The following is a 5,670-nucleotide window of genomic DNA, read 5'->3' as shown; positions in this document are numbered from 1 at the left end:
TCGACGACGGATCCTCATCCGGTACGGTGGATGAGGGACATCGAGGTGTTGCTGTGGACGACGTCATCGGGGAAGAGGCTCCGGCTGGGTGGCGGACGGAGCAGGGTGTGGGGTTTCGTTGCGGGTTTTCGCGGCCTCGGTGTACGAATGGGTGGGCGGATGGGATGGCAGTGGGGAACCATGGATTAGAGACGCGCTTGTCCGAAATGTGGGGTAAGTTATGAAAGTACCCCCACCGATTTGAGGCGGTTCTTTCAGTTCAGGGGTACCACGGGCATTTCGCTTGTTGGGATTTCATCGGAGGTGGGAGTTTTCGCGCGCGTTGTAATTTAGGAATAGCAAGGCACGGTTTGAGATGGAGGGAGTTGTCGAAGCACAATGAGACAATGATATATCTTAAATATTTTGGGCTAACAAGGCGCGGGTTGAAGAGGCGGGAGTTTCGCGGCCCGATAGACAGAGACGCTAGCTTGAATTTTCGGCATAACAAGGCACGGCTTGAAATTTCGGAAGAACAAGCTTAATGTGTACACAAGAAAAAAGACAATTTGCACCTCAACACGCACAACACGCACACAAACACCATTTAGACTAGAGTAAGATACACGTGCATTGCACGCATGAGATTTGGCAACCAAATTATGAATAAATACCACATTATAGCATGCATGCTTTGAGTCATATATGCATGATGTAGATGTTCGTTTAATTCTTATAGTTCATTTCATTCAAAATCATCTAGTTTTTATAAGAAAGCTAATCTATTTTAAGATTCATGGAATCGTGCGTCGTAAGACATAAAGTAAAAAGTGCTTGTGTTTTAGAAAAACATTTGGGCAATTCTGATATGGAAGATTCTAGAACAAATAAGAAGTGCATGTGTTTTGATGTTTGTGCATTATGCTTAAGTTCAACCATGGAGTCTTCTAGATTATACATGTGGCGAAATATGGTGGAATCTAGATGATATCCAACGTCCAGTAGTGCTCAAATTTGCCATCTTTGGACCATCGGATTCGCCTCATCCAACGACCATCTTTCAAAGTTAAAGTTACCCGCACACAATATAAATATATATATATATATATATATATATATATATATATATATATATATATATATATATATATAGGGCTATAGATATAGATATGTGATGCGAAAGATGCCCATCATCTCCAATTAGAATAGTGTGTCCATGCACGGATGCGACGTGGCCAAATGATGTCTGTCATCGGTATCTCAAATTCAAATCAGTCTGACCTTGTTCAATGTGTATGCATTACAACATGCTCGTTTCCAAACCACACCGCGCAGATCTCCGTTATATTCATGCATCCATGGGTTTCAAACATCAGGATCTCTTATTCAAATATTTGAATTCAACTTTACATTGATTATGAACTCACCTATTCTTTTAGACCCACACAGTAGTCTTATCTTTATAATTGTACCACTAACTTTCTCTCGTGCATGCATGCACACACACTACTAGTCGGCATTATCCATCGCACGCATGCAATCTTTTTCTTCAGGTCGGTCTCCCATGAAGGCGCACACCCACACACATCCCCCTCTCCATCATATCGGGCATTCTTTATCTCTCACGCGTGCATGCACAACGATCAACGTTCCTCTATGTATGTGTGTATATAGCTAGGTCTTTCATAGTTTTCCACACAAACCGATCAATGGATATATCCAGTGAGGTCTCACCCTCTTTCCCACGTCCACATCGATCAATCTATACTTATCAATATAGGATTAACATATATAGCTAATACACCCACATTAATTATATATCCAACGCTCCCCTCTCATCATCCATGCTTTCCGCTTCATCTCTCACACGCGTGCACAATGGCGAAGACAGGGGGCAGTAAGGGCCCTGCCCCCTCCCCCCTAACATCACTATATATCGAGGCTAATATGAATGTGATCATTAGACAATTGCTGCTAAAAATGGTTTAAGTTCATGAATTGACCCTCCTCGTAAAGGATTAGCAATTCTTGGCCCCCTAGCTCATTTATTTTTCATGGCTCCTCCACTGCGGCAACAGCGCACGTGTTCGCCCCCTCCTCTAAATATCGATCTCGCACTTGTGCATTCCTTCATATTCCCCCTCCACACGGCCCCTCGCACCATCTTCTAGCCCCCCACCGGATTTTGCCACATGTACAATCTAGCAGACTCCATGGTTTAACTTAAGCATAATGCACAAACCTCAAAACAACAGTGGTTCCCTTTTGTTCTAGAATCTTCCGTATCATAACTGCCCAAATTTTTTTTCTAGTTGAATTTCCATTATTTCTTTTTACTTTATGCTTTACAACGCACACTTCCATGAATCATAAAATAGATTAAGGGCTACTTTGATTCAAAGGATTCTCAAAGGAATTTCGGAGGATTCTAATCATTAGGAATTTTTCCTATCTTGGTTGTTTGATTCGTAGGATTGTAAACCACAGGAATTTTTCCATATGATTCATTTGCACTAGATTTCATAGGAAACATCCCATCCACTCAAACCTCTTTGAAAGAATTCTGCGTTTTTTCTATGCACAATCAAACACTCGTACAATCCTGTAGGATTCAACACGACATTCCACTATAATCCCATGTTTTTCCTATTCCCGCGTTCTTAGCTTTTTTATAAAAACTATTGATTTTGAATGAGATGAACTATAAGAATTAAATGAAGGGCTACATCAGGCATATATGACTCAGAGCTTACATGCTATAGTGTGGTATTTATTCATAATTTGGTTGCAAAATCTGATGCGTGCAATGCACGTGTACCTTACTAGTACTTCGAGTATGTGCAAAACACGTAAACTAGAATAGCAATGGCACGCTACACAGTGTCTCTTACAGTTCATGAAGCTATCTTGCACATGTGGAGGCGTTGTCGCGACCTCCTTGCGTGGATTGATCACAGTGACGTGCTGCTGGTTCCAGAAGAATGTACTCGTCCTCCCTGAGACATACTGGCGGTACATGCATGAAGCGAAGATGTGCACATACGCCACGCACGCACTCATTCCCTCGCAGCACACGCGGGTACACGGGCAGGCGCAATTTTGTACCAACATCCACCCCATGTGATAATTTGACGCATGTAAAGTCGTTCACTTCATTGATGGTCAATTAATATAGCGCATGCAAATTGAGTGGACGTGAGGGCGGAAGAAATACATTATTACTCCACTTCGCGCATGCGAGTAGTTAAATCGTGGGTTGCTAGTAGTACTTCCATTGGTCTCCTTCGTATTTTATGCCAATTTTTGACAGTAACATAATATTTACGCATTTGAGTAGTGTAGTACTTGAAATTTATGTTCCGGTAAACTCATCGGGAGCCGTTTCAGGCCTCGAAACCAAAACCATCAATTAATCTTTACCTTGTTCCCATCACATTCGAAAGCCTGCTCACACCTACTAGTACGTACCAAACCTGAACGTGTTCCCACTATGCAGGTATTAGTACTAGTGCTAGTACTTAGGTTATAAAAAGGGGGACTACCTAACCAAAAATTACTCAACCTTTCCTCCTCATAAGTGCTTCTTCTTCGTCCGTCGTTGCCATGGCCGGTGAGCAGAGCTCTAGGTTGAGAACTACTCGTAACAAGGGAGCGGTAACCAAGGCTGCGGAAAAAAAGAGAGGGCTCACCGCCACGCAGAGACCTCGAAAGATCTCTCACGGGAAGGCGATGGCTCCCAGGAGCGCCCTAGCCGCGGAGGCGAACATGCCGAGCCAGCGGAGCTGGAGTTGTTATCCCTCGACGGCATGCTCGATCAGCTCAATAAGCACCTCAATAAGCAGAAGGAGTTAACCCAAGGCTTGATGGAGTTGCTGAAGGAGAGCCTCGACGACATGCCCGCTGAGATCAATCAGCAGGGGGAGTTGACCGCCGGCTTGGTGATGCTGCTGAAGAAGAGCATTGCCTCAGACAAGAAGGCGACCGGCGAAATCCTGCGACTTCAGGAGGACAAGGCGAAGCTCTACCACGAGATCGACTTGTTGAAGGAGAAGAACGCCGGCTGGAAGAAGCTGCATGCGAATAGTAGTTCCTCGATGAAGATGCTGCAGGCCCTCGTCATGGAATAGAAGGAGGAGTTGGCGAAGCTCCGCATCGAGCACCCGGCTGCTGTCAAGGTACGTAATGCGGCTGTGGAACAGATGATGAGGGCTCGCATCTAGAAATCCCGCGTCATGGACAGAATGAAGAAGATGGCGGAGGAGACGCACAAGGAGATGGAGGTCGTGGAGGCGATGAAGAAGCAGTTATGACTCCACGGCGAATTAGATCATTTGGGGTGATAATCTTCCTTCTTCTTTTGCTCCTGTGTTTCATCTTTTGCTTCGGGTGTTTTGCCGCACGTGTCACGTTCTCTGCGAGGCATGAATAGAACAATGGTTTTTTTGAGGGAATGAATAGAACAATGCTAACAATGAGATGACTAGCAAATTAGATCATTTTTATCGCCATATGGCACTGGGCTGCCGTGTTTCGTGCTCCTCCATCGCAGTACTACTCCAGTGGAAAACTTGAGTATACTGCACGGTTCTTTGCTCCTCCTCGATCAGGTCATCAGCGCATTTATACGAGCAGTCAAATCACAAGGCCCCGCCTTCCAGCAGTAATGAGTTGTCAAATCACAAAGGCCCTCGCCTCTCATGAAACCGACCAAGCTAGAATGCCCCGCCCTCTAGCCTTTTAAAAATGTATACTTTTGTACAACAGTAGTATCGATGGATTGCGCCATGGAGCAAAACTTGAAATTTAAAAAAGGTGGTACATATAGAGAGCGCTCGTCGCCAAATTATGCATATAGTACTATTAAAAAGGCTAGTCACAATAATGGTGTCCAGCACAACACACCCCTCAAATACAACTAAGAGGGTGCTTGGATACGTTTTAGTCCCATGACTAAAAGTAGTGGGACTAAAACATGCTAGCCTCACCCATGCTTGGATCCAAATACTAAAAAGGCTAAAATCAAGTTAATGAGAATTTATTATCCTCCAAACCCTCCAATCTAGAACTCGACTGTGTTAAAGGAGAGTAGTTAAATGAGTAGAGAGAGGACTAATCCACATTTTAGTAGGGGTACCCCAGACTAAATTTTTTTAGTCTCAAGACTAGTTTTAGCCCGTCTTTAGTCAGGGGTGCTTGGAACTTTAGCCTATTAAAGATACTATTTTTAATCAGACTAAAATAAGTCCCTTGGATCCAAGCACCCTCAAAGCATCCTGGAATTCTTTGACAAAACTAAGAACCCTGAAATTCTTTGACAACTAAACTGCTGGCTATATGATGTTGGCCATATATATTGTACATATATAATGTGAAGAAACGAGTGGTAGTACTATACCAACTAAAAGATGAAATGTAAGAAATACTACTATGTACGTACTGAAGAGTTAAAGTAACGAGAAGAAACATAACATAGTTCTGCTGGGGGCTCAACACAACACACCCCTCAAATTAAATTAAGCACACCTGAAATTGAACTTTGCAACTATTCCGGTAGACACTGCATTAGAACCACCATGAGCAACGACACTGCCACCTTACTCGGAGTCCTCGTCCACGTCCTCGACTTCGTCCTTGTCCCTCTTCCTCTTGGCTGATACTTCTTTGCTTGAACCGCACACTTGGCTGTTGCTC

Source organism: Triticum urartu, chromosome 3 (assembly GCF_003073215.2).
Source record: "Triticum urartu cultivar G1812 chromosome 3, Tu2.1, whole genome shotgun sequence".
NCBI classification, from domain to species: domain Eukaryota; kingdom Viridiplantae; phylum Streptophyta; class Magnoliopsida; order Poales; family Poaceae; genus Triticum; species Triticum urartu.
The sequence above is the reverse complement of the archived record's forward strand: the minus strand, read 5'-3'. Positions refer to the sequence as shown.